Genomic DNA, 15,563 nt, shown 5'->3' on the forward strand with positions numbered 1-15,563 from the left:
GAACGTACTTTGGTGCAAAAAAGTGTAAATCAATCTCAAAACAACTACAAAGGACCTCGTGAAGATGCTGGAGGAAACAGGTACAAAAGTATCTATGTCCACAGTAAAATGGGTCCTATATCGACATAACCTTAAAGGCTGCTCAGCAAGGAAGAAGCCACTGCTCCAAAACCACCATAAAAAAAAGCCAGACTACGTTTTGCAACTGCACATGGGGACAAAGATTGTACTTTTTTGAGAAATATCCTTTTGTCTGATGAAACAAAACAGAACTGTTTGGCCATAATGACCATCGTTATGTTTGGAGGAAAAGGGGGAGGCAAGCCGAAGAACAATATCCCAACCGTGAAGCACAGGGGTGGCAGCATCATGTTGTGGGGGTACTTGGCTGCAGGAGGGACTGGTGCACTTCACAAAATAGAAAATGATGTGGACAATGATGCCAAGCATACTTCCAAAGTTGTGGCGAAATGGCTTAAGGACAACAAAGTCAAGGTATTGGGGTGGCCATCACAAAGCCCTGACCTCAAACCTATAGAACATTTGTGGGCAGAACTGAAAAAGAGTGTGCGAGCAAGGAGGCCTTCAAACCTGACTCAGTTACACCAGCTCTGTCAGGAGGAATGGGCCAAATTTCACCCAACTTATTGTGGAAACTTGTGGAAGGCTACCCGACATGTTTGACCCAAGTTAAACAATTTAAAAGCAATGCTACCAAATACTAATTGAGTGTATGTAAACTTCTGACCCACTGGGAATGTGATGAAAGAAATTAAAGCTGAAATCACTCTACTATTATTCTGACATTTCACATTCTTAATATAAAGTGGTGATCCTGACTGACCTAAAACACAATTATTAATGTCTTTTGCAAATGTCTGCTGATTGTCTGCTTAATGTCTACTTAATGTCCGAATGTGTGAATATAAACGCAACTTTACCCCGGGAGTAGGCAGATTATCTTCTTCAAACAACAGTAAAACTGATTGACTTTCTTCCTTCTTTCCATCTACTACACGGTTTAGTGCTCCAACCCTCCTGGAATCTTCTGCTCAAGACGATGAACCTCAATATATAACAAAACCCCAGATATAACACCCTTTAATTGCTGCTCTGCTCCGAAAAACACAATGCTTTCTCCTTCTGCTCTTCTGAGATGCATGAAATCAATACAAAACCACTACTGGTCACTCTGACTGACTACCTTTCCTAATGGCTCCTTCACCATCTTCCTGGCCTCAAATTATCCCCCCAAAATACAGAATTGTTGATGAATCGCGCTCCAAAAGAAACCGATGTTCGTTTACAATATCACAACGGAATGTATTACAATGTATAACCGTCATGCCTCAACTGGGAGAAAGAAGCAAGTCATTCACCCGCCATTTGTTCCTCAAGACCGTAACACAACGACACGCGGATAATTGTAAGCATCAACATTTTTAAAAACGTTTGTAATTTGATAAGGTTGCTATATTAATGATCCGTTTCCATTAATGTCGCAAACTATTATTTCTCTAGGTTAACATAAGAAACTCTGCCTGGATACATGCCTGCTAGCTAACATTAACACTAACTTACAGTGCCTTGCGAAAGTATTCGGCCCCCTTGAACTTTGCGACCTTTTGCCACATTTCAGGCTTCAAACATAAAGATATAAAACTGTATTTTTTTGTGAAGAATCAACAACAAGTGGGATCTACTTCATGCATAATTAATGAACTTACACATCATTAATGAATTAGAAACGAGTGCGAAATTGGTTTTGGCAATTAAAACATAAAGGAATTTAGAATTCCTCTATCATATTCGCAGTTTTCCCTTTAGCTCTTTCCAGTGCTTGTGTCAAACCTATGACTTCAACCAATTGAGCTGACGCTGGTTGTGGAATGATGGCCGATTCCAGGGTCACGTGTGATCCATCCGGAAGCTGCTGTACCACTGCATATGCGGCTATGTTCCCATCTTCTCCTCTGTAGCAGCATCCATCTGTGTACAGCCATAGGTCAGGGTTGCTGATTGGTTCATTCCCCAGGTCTGGTCTCAGTTTCAATTCCTGTGCCGGCTCGTTCCTCACAGGAGTGGGGCAAACCTTCTTCTGCGTTGAGTGCGTCGGCCATGTTTTTGTCAGTGTTGACAAATGTGATGTGTGATTGTGTGCATTTGTTCTGTATTTTCGTTTTTCTTTCGGCGCTGAATGTGAACTCTTTGCTCATCAGGTATGCTGCGACTCCATGATGGGTGTGGATTTCCAATGGATGACACATGACCAGGTGAGCTGTTTTTTCAATGGCTTTCGCAACTGCAGCCACATATCTGGAGCATGTGGTTTGGCCTATTTCAATGTGGTCCAATTTAGAGGAGTGATACATCTGCACTCTTCTCTCCCCCTCTTGTTTCTGAAAAAGGACTGATGACGTAAACCCTTCCTTTTCAGAAACATCAAGATGGAATTTGTTCTTGGTGCAGTTAAAGCCGCAGCCACTGAGAGATCGGTTTTCAACAGTGAAAAAGCTGATGCCTCAGGAGTCCAAACCAGAGGAGAGTGGAGGTTCCTGGGCCCTGCCTGTCGTACAATCTCCCTCAGAGGTTCAGCTCTTGCTGTGAAGTCTGGGATGTGTGTACGGCTGTAACCAGTCAGTCCCAGAAATGACAACATGCCTGACAGAGAGAATCGAATCTCTGTGGCTTTTGGAGAGGCCAGCGCCTTCTCCAGAGATTTCTCTGCCCAAGAAAAGGACAGTTCTTCGACAGGACTGGACTTTGCTCTTCTTTACCTTGTATCCCTTTGACTGCAATGAAGTCCAGTAACGATTTTGTCATCTGTAGACAGAGATCTGAAGTGGGAGCCCCAACAACAGGTCGTCTACATACTGGATCAGAATCACCCCTCTGGAATTTTTCAGCTCAGCCAGGTGAGTCTTGAGGATATGGTTAAAAATTCCGGGAGCACCTGTACCCCATTGGCAAAACTGAGTAAGTGAATTGCTGTCCCTCATAGGTGAATGCAAACAGTGGCTGGGAGGCTTCATCCAAAGGGATGCTGAAGAAAGCATTAGCCAGGTCAACGACAGTGAAATACTGGTGTGTTGGTGACAGGTTACTCAGAGTGATGAGGGTCAGGGACTGGCAGGTCTATGGGTGCAGTGACTTCATTCACTGCTCGAAGTCTTGTACCATCCGGTATGTTTCTCCACCAGCTTTCAGTACTGGTAGAATGGGTGTGTTCCATGGTGAGATGGTTCGATAGATGACCTGAGCACCAAGCAGTCCACCAATGGTTGGCTCTATCCCCTTGATCTGGTCAGGCTTTAGACGATACTGAGCTCGGTAAATAGGAATCTGGCATGGGTCCAACAGTGTAATGGAGACTGGAGCCACCTGTAGTTTACCAACGTCGAAAGGGGTGTGTGTCCATATTCTCTCGTCTATGGTAGAGAGCAAAGCTGCAGTGGATGGCTGATCTGTGTAAGGCTTGCCATGGTGTCTTGGCAGGGCCAGTCTCTCAGGTTGGCAGTGCTCTTCAGTATCTACTGTCATAAACCTCCACATTTGCTCCGCGGTGGCTTTGTGCAGGCCAGGTGTTTGGGTTGGTTCCCACACAAGCTTCGATGCTCGCCTGATCATTGGGCCCAGGCTTCTGGCTTCGAACCCCATTCCCTACAGCTAGAGTGACATGGGGTGCTGACTCTTCCCTAGAAGGAACCATGATTCCAGATAAGGTGGTAGAATGACCAGTGCTGCAACACCTTCCTGACCGCAGACAATGGTGCAACATCTGATGGATGGAGTGAGATGCATCATGTTCTCCTCCCAGTCGTCAGTGTATGGGTTGATGTCATCGTCGGTTACATTTAGTGTGCAGTGGAGTTCAGCCTGAGGGGTTTTGTATGGATGTAGTGCATAGATCTGTGGTTTCAGTTGGTTGAATTGGAATTGAATCGCCGGAGTCCCTTGGCCTGTCTCCAGGCATTTCAGCCAGTAGATTTCTTGAGTTTCTGAAAGAACGGGGGCTGGGATGAGGGGTAGCATCAACAACCTAGCAGGGTGAAGCGGAGTTGAGGCAATGGGTCAACAGAAACCTCTACCCCCTTCTCAGTCAGATAGATGGAACATTTCAGTCTGCATAACAGATCCCTTCCGAGGAGGTTGATTGGACAATTGGGACAGTATAGGAACTGATGTTTCAAGGCTGATTTGTCCCAGGTGAAAAGTAACGGAATGGTTTTGCTTTGTGCTTCGGGTGTTCCTGATACCCCCACCACCTGTATTGATTCCGAAGAGAGTGGTTGACGGGTTCTTATGGCAGAGTAGGTGCATCCTGTATCTACTAGAAACTGGTGGGTTACTCCTTCCACCTCACACATGACGGTTGGTTCTGTGTGAAGAGGAAAAGCTGGCCCCCTTCCCGTCTGGTGGTGGTGGGCACCTTCACGGCCATGGGGCATATCCGTCAGACATGCCTTGGAAAGACGTTGGTGGTTGCTGGTTTTGGTCTGGTGTCTGGTGGTTGTAAGCGGGAGTAGGGGGAGCCGCTCTTGGTAGATACGTCATTGGTCTGGTTCCACCTCTTGCTCTTGGGGCGTATCCTCTTCCCCTGTTATTCATCCAGTGCTTTTGAGCCGCTGTCATTGGATGTGGGCACTGGCGAGCCATGTGCCCAGCCTGCTTGCAGTTGAAGCAGTTCCCCCATGGCACAGAGTAGCGTGTTTGCTGTCCCCATGGTGAATGATAGCCTGGTGTGGGTGCTTGATAGTATGGAAGTGGTGCCATCGGGCTGGGTTGTAATCCTTGTTGAGGAAGCGGGGGAGGTCCCTGCAATGGAGGGTGTTGTTGTTGTATCATTTGGGAGATGGTTTTCTCAATGATCTGTGCGATGTTTGGATGTTCTAACAAGTAATCTAACAATTCCCCAACAACTACCTAATACACACAAATCTAAAGGGGTGAATGAGAATATGTACATATAAGTACATGGTTGAGCAATGGCCGAGCGACATAGGCAAGGTGCAATAGATGGTATAAAATACAATATATACATGGGGTATGAGTAATGTAAGATATGGTAAACACGATTAAAGTGGCATTGTTTAAAGTGACTAGTGATCCATTTATTTAAGTGTCCAGTGATTGGGGCTGAATCTAGGCAGCAGCCTCTCTGAGTTAATACTTGCTGTTTAGCTGTCTGATGACCTTGAGATAGAAGCTGTTTTTCAGTCTCTCGGTCCCTGCTTTGATGCACCTGTACTGACCTCACCTTCTGGATGATCGCGGTGTGAACAGGCAGTTGCTCGGGTGGTCTTGTCCTTGATTATCTTTTGGCCTTCCTGTGACATTGGGCGCTGTAGGTGTCATGGAGGGCAGGTAGTTTGCCCCCCATCTGTAAAAGTTTGTCAGGGTCTTGGGTGACAAGCCAAATTTCTTCAGCCTCCTGAGGTTGAAGAGGCGCTGTTGCCACACTGTCTGTGGACCATTTCACTTTGTCTGTGATGTGTCGGCCCAGGAACTTAACTTTAATTTCAACTGGCTGTCTTGTTCAGCTTCAGAAAAACTGTCACGCCCTGGTCAAAGTATTTTGTGTTTATCTTTATGTATTGGGTCAGGCCAGGGTGTGGCATGGGGTTTTTGTATTGTGGTGTGTTTTGTCTTGGGGTTTTGGTATATAGTGGGATTGTAGCTAGTGGGGTGATCTAGCAGAGTCTATGGCTGTCTGGAGTGGTTCTCAATCAGAGTCAGGTGTTTATCGTTGTCTCTGATTGGGAACCATATTTAGGCAGCCATATTCTTTTGGTTGTGTTGTGGGTGATTGTCCTTAGTGTCTTTGTTCCTGTCGCTGTATTTTAGTTGACAAGTATAGGCTGTTTCGGTTTTCATTACGTTTTGTGTTTATTCGTATTTACGTTTGTTTTCATTAAACATGGATCGCAATCTACACGCTGCAGTTTGGTCCGACTCTCCTTCACCACACCTAGAAAGCCGTTACAAAAACAGTAAATATGTCACTTGAAACATCGTTTTTTTGTAATTCATTAGACAAAAGAGAAGAGTTTGACCAGTACAAATTCATATACAAACTTTAAGTTTCATTGGCAGATCAATTTAGTTGGCTTGAATGTGGTTTTCCAAACACATTTATTATCAATGACTAAAATAACAAATCTAGTTTTGAAAATACAATTTAATAAACACATGTAGTCAGTCATTTCATAGCCTGTTTATCATTAAAGAAATAATAATTTAGTAGTAAAAAATGATCCCAAACTGATCATCACAACATCTCTATCTGATACATGTTGTGTCTACCAACACCTTAATTGGGGAGGCCAGGCTGTGGGAATGGTTGGAATGGTATCAAATACATCAAACACATGGTTTCCATGGTTTCCAGGGGTTTGATGCCGTTCCAGCCATTATTATGAACTGTCCTCCTCTCAGCAGCCTCCATTGAGATCATATCTATTTCAATGAATAACAATGCAACTGTCTACACTTCACTTCCATGGCTTTGTGAAGTCCAGGAAACTGATGCTGGATGCTGGTTGGGCCAAGTGTGATTGTTCTGGGTGTCTAACATACCTCAACAGTTTGAATAAAATAGGAATCAATTGAATGCCCGTGGTCAAGTAGTTGTTGCTACATTGAGAAGGTTTTGAGGGAAGGCTGTTCTACTATACATAAAAGTGTAGGTTAACATCAAGGATAAACCGATATCACAATATGCCTTGCTCATATCTATATCAAACAAAATCAATATCATATCTAATTATCTATATTGGTTCTCACCACAAATTGTTTCATTGTGAGTTCAACCTTAAGGCAAATCCAAGTTAATATCTTTTCAATAGAAGCTAACAAAACACAGCACAACTGACAAGGTGCCAACTGGGCACAAAATGGTTGAATCAACGGTGTTTCAACATAATTTATCAACGTATTTGTGACGTGGAATGTATGTGTAGAATACTGTACATTAGATTTGCAAAAGCTGTTGTTTTGAGGTTCAACCACAGGATTATGGCATCATGTTAACCCATTTTCAACACAGTGAAACCTTGTATAAATAGATTGAATATATGTTGAATTTGTACCTTTGAAACAACGTTAGATCTTCAACTTTATATCCACTATCAGAAAAGACAATAGGCTGGCCAGCACCTCCTAGTGGAGAGTTGATTAATCTACAGCTATCCTTTTGGTCTGTCATCCACGGTGGACAAATTTGAATGAGTAGGTGAGATGATATCATCTTACCTGAGGCAAATAAAACATGTGATTGGCTGTTTAGATTCAGCTCAACAGACAGCAATATTGATTGATTTAATTAGTGATTTTTCGGACTTTGTTGATTACATCTGCCAATAACCACCTCCCCAGACTGTTTTTTCTGGTCACTCAATGACATTCAAGATTGGTGCCTCAAACTCCCTCCCTCCCTTCGACTTGGGATAACACCTGTTCAACTCCTTAATGCGGGACTTCCACTTGAAATTACTATGAGCAGATGAATATACAGAAGTAGACACTTCTCATTCTCACCAGTGAAATGAAAAAATGTGCTAGTTTCTATGCTAGTTCTATAAAGCAGTTCTATGCTAGTTCTATTGTGGTTAGATAATTTTGATGTTTGACAAAAAACGTAATGTTGTTCATATACTAATGACTATATGCCACGATAGAGCCAGGGTGAAATTCCCCTTTAAACTGTAGTTGTTACATTTCTTCAATGCAGGATTCCACATGCAGGAGTTAGTCTGTAGCGGGGTGTGTCTGGTTTTGGGGAGGGAAATATGGCGAGGCGGAAGTGCTGTTAGATTCTGATGGCTTGCGGTTGAGTAAAGTTGGTAAGAATGAATGGAAAACGGTGACAATGAAAAATGGAACAAAAATACAACAAGTTGTAAACAAACATCGTGTTTTTTTGGAGTGCGATTCATCAACAATTATGTATTGTTGGGAGATCATTTGAGGTCAGGAAGATGGTAAAGGAGGCATTAGGAAAGGTAGAGTCAGTCAGAGTGACCAGTAGTGGTTTTGATTTCATGTGTCTCAGAAGAGCAGAAGGAGAGAGCATTGTTTTTTGGAGCAGGGTACCGATTAAAGGGTGTTATATCTGGAGTTTCGCTGGAAGAGTGGGGAGTGTCTGCCTATGTTGTGAAAATATTCAGTCAATAATATTTCTCACATTCACATTTCTCGCCTGTGAGTTCCAATATACTTTTATTACAGAGTAATATCAGCCTTGCTTGTTCATGAAAACAACTAGGATAAAGTAATCCTTCTCACCCCCTTAAAAGATTTAGATGCACTATTGTAAAGTGGCTGTTCCACTGGATGTCATAAGGTGAATGCACCAATTTGTAAGTCGCTCTGGATAAGAGCGTCTGCTAAATGACTTAAGTGTAAAATGTAAAAAAACTAACTTTCCAGCCTTGGCACACACTCTTTATACAGGTTTCATCTTTACGTCACACACATAGAAACTCCTCTTTATGTTAATGATTATCCCCTCTGGCATTGAGCCACCATTATCTTTTTGCCTTGCACTAATTTTAGTTTGGTTTCATATTAGGACATGGAAACATTAGAGCCATACAATGATTAAAAAATAAACAGTCATGGTCAGTCCCCAGACAGGTGCATGTCTAATGGGGTATAATGACCCAGACACACACATATATATATATAGTGCACTCATCCAGCTGACGACTACAAAATGTGTAATGGACACATATGTACTGGAAGATTTCCAATACCTACTGATGTGATGCTGGGATATGTGTGATACGCAGTGAGAGCTATTGTGAATAAACCACTGCAGTTATGACATTGATAAAATAATGGCCATGTATCAAGTATGTGCCGACGGAATATTTTAGGTATTTATTAGGATCCCCATTAAACGCTGCAAAAGTATCAGAATTGTTCACTTCTCTCATTGACTTGTCAAACCCAGGCTTGGTCTGCTTCACAAGCGTTATCTGAAGTCTCGCGTTGTTACGTCTCTGGGTTGAGAAACTGGTTGTGGGGGAACAGGAAGTTCCGCGCAGGCGCGCATCATTCTTCAGAATAAAGGACACGGCAGAATTGTGCAGTCGAGACAACTTCTGTGTCCGTTTCAAATATATTACTACTGGTATGTAATAGTACGTTATAATATCGAAAAAACATGTCATAATATGCTAGGTAACAAATACGTCAAGGTATTATCAGGTTTGATGAAGGTTTTATGTGGTATTTTTGTGTCAAACCGCGTGAGTGAACGTGATCACTTTATTTTTACAAGTCACATAGTTATAGACTTTGGGTTAGTCTGAGTGGGTGTTTATAATTTTCTCAAGGTAATTTCATAAAGGGTCAAACTATTTGAGATTTCTGGGTTCGTTTTACATGTCGTTTTTGGTTTTGTGTAAAATTCACGAGATGGTAAAATGGCGGTTCCCCCTCGGTCTGCATTAACGCACTTCAGTGCAGCAAGAGAGACAATTTTACGGTTGCGCTACTGTTTTGGAGCTAAATGTAATGATGATCAGTTTTCTACATGTGTACTAATATTCAGAGACGTTCAGTTGTATCTGTCTATCTATAAATGTTACTATGGTGTGAACGGAAATACTTTTGGTTTTTGACTGGAATAATACAATGAAGACGGTTATTCAGGAAAATGGTACATAGTGCTGCCTACAACATATCTTGTACAAAATGTTTTTTGAGGCATTTATGTGAATTCAGGAAATCTACTATAGAATAATTGCATTTCAGTTGTGTAGCCTAATTTCAAGTGTATACTTTGTCTAGTGTGAATTAATTAATGTTTTGTCAATGCCTAGCTGATCTATTGAAATTAGATCAGTTCTTGTCTTGGACAGCAGTTCACCAGAGCTGAGTAACGGCACCTCAAATTTCTACTGTTTGAGCTCATGTTCCTCTTATAGAATATTAGCTCAACAGTATTGTGTAGCTCCTACACCTAAATATAAATCATATTTTTAGATAATAAAGAAAGTCTTGCAGTTCTGGGACTAACTTTTGTGTCCGTTTCTTTTATTACTACAGACCGACTCAGATTAAGTCTGAGGCCGGTAACATCAACAGTGACGACAAACCCAGCCTTCCTCTCTCCTTCCACACTGAGTCCAAACCTACAGTCACTGGGTCCTGATTGTGACAGTGGAGCCCAGTTTGCACCTGCAGGATCCAGAGATGGCATCAGTGAAGCTGGAAGACTGCAGTCAAACACTGAGCTGAATGTCAATGACAAAGATGAAGAAGAGGAGGAGGAGAAGATTGGGAAATCTGTTTCTCGTAAAGCACAGGTTCGACAAAAACAACACAGAGTTACACATGGGATAAACAACGATTTCAATAACAACACAATAGAACAGTCTATATGCTGTGTGTGCAAATGTAGTAAGATTAGGAGGTAAGGCACAACAGGCTGTAGTGGCGAAATAATTATAACTTAGCATTAACACTGAGTGATAGGCTGTGCAAGTAGAGATACTGGGGTGCAAAATAGAAAAATAAATAAAATATGGTGATGGGGTAGTTGGGTGGGCTATTTTACAGATGGGCTTTGTACAGGTGCAGTGATCGGTAAGCTGCTCTGACAGCTGATGCTTAAAGTTAGTGAGGGAGGTATGTCTCCAGCCTCAGTGATTTTGCAATTCATTCCAGTCATTGGCAGCAGAGACCTGGGAAGGACAGGCCCTAATGAGGAGAGTTGGCTTTGGGGATGACCAGTGAAATATGCCTGCTGGACTGTGCTATGGGTGGGTGTTGCTATGGTGACCCAGTGAGCAGAGATAAGGTGGGGCTTACCTAGCAAAGACTTATGGGATGACCTGAAGCCAGTGGGTTAGGGACTAATATGAAGCGAGACCAGCCAAAGAGCCTGCAAATTGCAGTGGTGGGTAGTATATGGGGCTTTGGTGACAAAACAGATGACACTGTGATAGACTACATCCAATTTGCTGAGTAGAGCGTTGGAGGCTATTTGTAAATGACATTGCCGGAGTCAAGGGATGGGCAGATAAGTCGTCGACGGGGTATGTTATTCACATGAGGAAGTAGGCTTTATGCGAAATAGAAGCCGATCTAGATTTACTTTTGGGTTTGGAGATGCTTAATGTGAGTTTACAGTCTAATTGAAAATCTAGGTATTTGTAGTTGTCCATATTCTAGTCAGAACCACTCCAGTAGATTCTGGACGGCGGGCAGGTGTGGGCAGTGATCTGTTGAAGAGCATACATTTAGTTTTACTTGCATTTAAGAGCAGTTGAGGCTAATGAAGGAGAGTTGTGTTGCATTGAAGCTCGCCTGGAGGTTAGTTAACACAGTGTCCAAAGAAGGGGAAGAAATTTACACAGGGCTCTTATGTAGAGGTGGATCAGAGAATCACCAGCAGCAAAAGCGACATCACTGATATATACAGAGAAAAGAGTCGGCCCGAGAATTGAACCCTGTGGCACCCCATAGAGCCAGAGCTCCGGACAACAGGCCTCCGATTTGACACACTAAACTCTATTGAGAAGTAGTTGGTGAACCAGGCAAGGCAGTCATTTGAGAAACCAAGGCTGTTGAGTCTGCCGATAAGAATGCGGTGATTGACAGAGTGAAAGCCTTGGCCAGGTAGATGAAGACGGCTGCACAGTACTGTCTTTATCGATGGCAGTTATATTGTTTAGGACCCTGAGCGTGGCTGAGGTGCACCCATGACAAACTCGGAAACCAGATTGTGGAGAAGGTACGGGGATTCTAAAATGGTCGGTGATCTGTTTGTTAACTGGCTTTCGAAGACTTTAGAAAGGCAGGGCAGGATTTTCATGATGAACTGTTTCAATGAGAAGGTAGATGTTATTTCATGCTACTTACACTTGCATGGTTTGACACCAGTTTTTACAGCAGGATCCAGAGATGGCATCATGCTGCACCTAAATATAAACCATATTTTTAGAGAATAAAGAAAGTGCCAGAACTGTCAAGACAATAACTATTGAAAAAACAGTACAGGCACCTATTTCAGTCCAAGTCAAGCACTGAATTAGATAATTGAACAATAAGAAAAATATTTCATAGAGAGTAAAGAAAGTGCCGGAACTGTCAAGACAACTTTGTGTCTGTTTGTCATTGTTACTACAGGACGACTAGAATTATGTCTGAGGCCGGTAACATCAACAGTGAGGACAAACCCAGTCTGCCTCTCTCCTTCCACACTGAGTTCAAACCTACAGTCACTGGGTCCTGATTATGACAGTGGAGCCCAGTTTTCACTGCAGGATCCAGAGATGGCATCAGTGAAGCTGGAAGACTGCAGTCAAACACTGAGCTGAATGTCAACATTAAAGATGAAGAAGAGGAGGAGAAGATTGGGACATCTGTTAGTCATGGTAAGAGCAGGTTCTATCTAACTAAGTTTGTTGTTCATTCCAGTTTCGCACGGTGTATGAAAAGTTGCAGTAGAACTGTTTCATGATGAACTGTTTCAGTGAGAAGGTAGATGTTATTTCATGCTACTGAGACTTGCATGATTTGACACCAGTATTGCCAGCATTGGTTTTATTCACTGGGCGATCTGGAGTGATCAGAGAGTAGACTGAAGAAGTGTAGTAAAACTGACAGTGTTTTTAAATTCTATGAAATGATTCTGTGTAGTTTCTAACCCTTTTGTGATAGTGAGTGGAGGATGATATGGCTCATTTTCATGACTTATGAGATAGTTTTAGATTAGTTTTATTCCCCTTTTGTATTGCGCAGCCTACTGATATGAATTACGTACAGGTAGCCTAGTGGTTGGAGAGATGGGCCAGTAATCGAAAGGTTGCTGGATCGAATCCCTGAGCTAACATGGTAAAAATAAACTCGGCAAAATAAGAAACGTCATCTTACAGTCAACTGCGTTTATTTTCAGCAAACTTAACGTGTAAATATTTGTATGTAAAATAACAAGATTCAACAACAGACATAAACTGAACAAGTTCCACGGACATGTGACTAACAGAAATAGAATAATGTGTCCCTGAACAAAGGGGGGAGGATCAAAATCAAAAGTAACAGTCGGTATCTGGTGTGGCCACCAGCTGCATTAAGTACTGCAGTGCATCTCCTCATGGACTGCACCAGTTTTGCCAGTTCTTGCTGTGAGATGTTACCCCACTCTTCCGCCAAGGCACCTGCAAGATCCCGGACATTTCCTGGGGGAATGGTCCTATCCCTCACCCTCCGATCCTACAGGTCCCAGACCTGCTCAATGGGATTGAGATCCGGCTCTTCGCTGGCCATGGTAAAACACTGACATTCCTGTCTAGCAGGTGTGATGTTCGGATGTATCGATCCTGTTCAGGTGTTGTGGTCTATTCCAAAGGCCAAAATCAACATCCCGCGAATTCTATGTAAAGGAGATGTGTGCCGGAGGAGGCAGCGGCAGCTACCAATTTCTCCAGTGCTTAATGTGTAAATTGGGAGGTGCTGGAACCAAAACTGAGCCCGAGAGTGTTGACCTGCGGGTCTCCGAGGTACCAGAACACATTAAATACAGAAGTTACAGAAGTTACACATGAAGTACATTTATTGTAGCCTGGAGTCCTGGAAAAATGTGGCCTTTTATAAACAGATTTCATGCAGTTCTACATCATTTTAGATGACTGGGGACTTTTGAAGAACATTTTTTAATACCTCACAAATGACCAAAATGACAGACTACTTTGACACTGACAAACTGAGAATCTGAGGTCAATATAAACGACCTTGTCTCTAATCCATCAATAGTCTAGGCCAGGTGTGAGGAGAAACACATTGTACAATATGAGGGGGAAGTTATAGTCCTAAACAAGCTTTCCAGTTTCACTGACTCATCCAATGATGTGCAGCTCACTCACCAGACAAAAGCTTATCTCTCTTGCTTTCATTTGTAAAACTGTGCTGTTTGCTCAATAGGCCTATTTGGAAGTTGATAACTTGGAAACACACAAACAGACTAGTATTTTATTTTCAGCAGGATCCATTTGCTTTACAACCTGTGTTTTCCAGTGATTGGATTAGAAATATTGCTAAAGGCCTGTTTTGGCTGCATGCTGTTAACTAACAGATTTGCCACATGTTCCTGACTGTAGAAATGCCTTGTGATTTGGCTACACACAATCCATAACTAGGGCTATTTTATTTAAATTAGCTATTGATCCTCTGTAGCTAAATAGTCCTGGTGTTGTATTGGGAATTATTTAGTTTCTTTCTGAACAGACTGCAGAGTCCTGCAGCACCTCAACACACTTCCCACAGCTATTATTCTATCAGGAAATACACGAAGAAGTGCAATGCTGAGAGATGAGTTTCCGTCTCACGTCTATAACAACACAGAGAGGGGAGTGAGATCATAGAAAGTGAATCTCATTTTAGTTCTGTGAGAGATACAGGTGTGCTTCTCTCACCACCGTAATGGCCACACCTTGGCCTAAATAGGGCTACAATGTTGCACAAACCATAAACCTGGTTCGGCCCAACATCAATACATTCTAGAACATCAGGCATGTTTTTTTATGGGGCATGATAATTACAGAGGAATCCAAATGTAATTACTCTTGATTGCTTTTATGCAGATTTTGCGTGATGAAATACTTTTTCATGTCACAAGAGGGGAGGCTACCTGATCCTGGCAAATGGGTTCTGGAACGAAAGACTGCAAAACTGAGAGGTGCTGGAAGATCTGGCTCAAATTAAGTGCCGCCTTCTCGTATAATGAGGTAGGGCCATCAAAAGGATCCCTGAATGCAACGATGGTTGCACCAAACCAAGACCGACCACAGCCAGTTGTGTCCAATGGGAACAGATGAGTCATAGGGGCAGAGCCAAGCACGAGCTAGTACTGAATGTGGGAAATCTACTATAGATTCAGTTACGTTTGCGTAGCCTAATTTATAGCGTGTACTTTGTCTAATGTGAGTTAATTCATGTTTTGTTGTCAATGCTTAGCTACCAGATCTATTGAACTGAGATCAGTCCTCAGCTCACCGGAGCTGAGTATCGGCACCTATTTCAGTCCAAGTCAAGCACTGAATTAGATAATTTAACAAAATAAATATATTTTTATGTATATTTTTGAAAATAAAGCAAGTGCCAGAACTGTCAAGACTCACTTTTTTGTTTTTTTGTCTGTTTCTCATTGTTACTACAGGACGACTAGAATTAAGTCTGAGGCCGGTAACATCAATAGTGAGGACAAACCCAGCCTGCCTCTCTCCTTCCACACTGAGTCCAAACCTACAGTCACTGGGTCCTGATTGTGACAGTGGAGCCCAGTTTGCACTGCAGGATCCAGAGATGGCATCAGTGAAGCTGGAAGACTGCAGTCAAACACTGGAGCTGAATGTCAACATTAAAGGTGAAGAAGAAGAGGAGGAGAAGATTGGGACATCTGTTTCTCATGGTAAGAGCAGGTTCTATCTCACTAAGTTTGTTGTTGGTTCCAACTTTCCACTGTGTATGAAAAGTTGCTGTAGAACTGTTTCATTGAGAAGGTAGATGTTATTTCATGCTACTGAGACTTGCATGGTTTGACACTATTATTTCCA

At 42.5% G+C, this 15,563-nt stretch overlaps 1 protein-coding gene across 10 annotated transcripts in view; it reads right to left on the reverse strand.

Annotated features, from left to right (window-relative positions):
* The window catches only part of LOC118370541 (zinc finger protein 883-like), a 159,065-nt gene that overhangs the window by 120,627 nt on the left and 22,875 nt on the right, over nucleotides 1-15,563 (reverse strand). The window lies entirely within an intron of this gene.

Source organism: Oncorhynchus keta, unplaced genomic scaffold (assembly GCF_023373465.1).
Source record: "Oncorhynchus keta strain PuntledgeMale-10-30-2019 unplaced genomic scaffold, Oket_V2 Un_contig_998_pilon_pilon, whole genome shotgun sequence".
Lineage (NCBI taxonomy): Eukaryota > Metazoa > Chordata > Actinopteri > Salmoniformes > Salmonidae > Oncorhynchus > Oncorhynchus keta.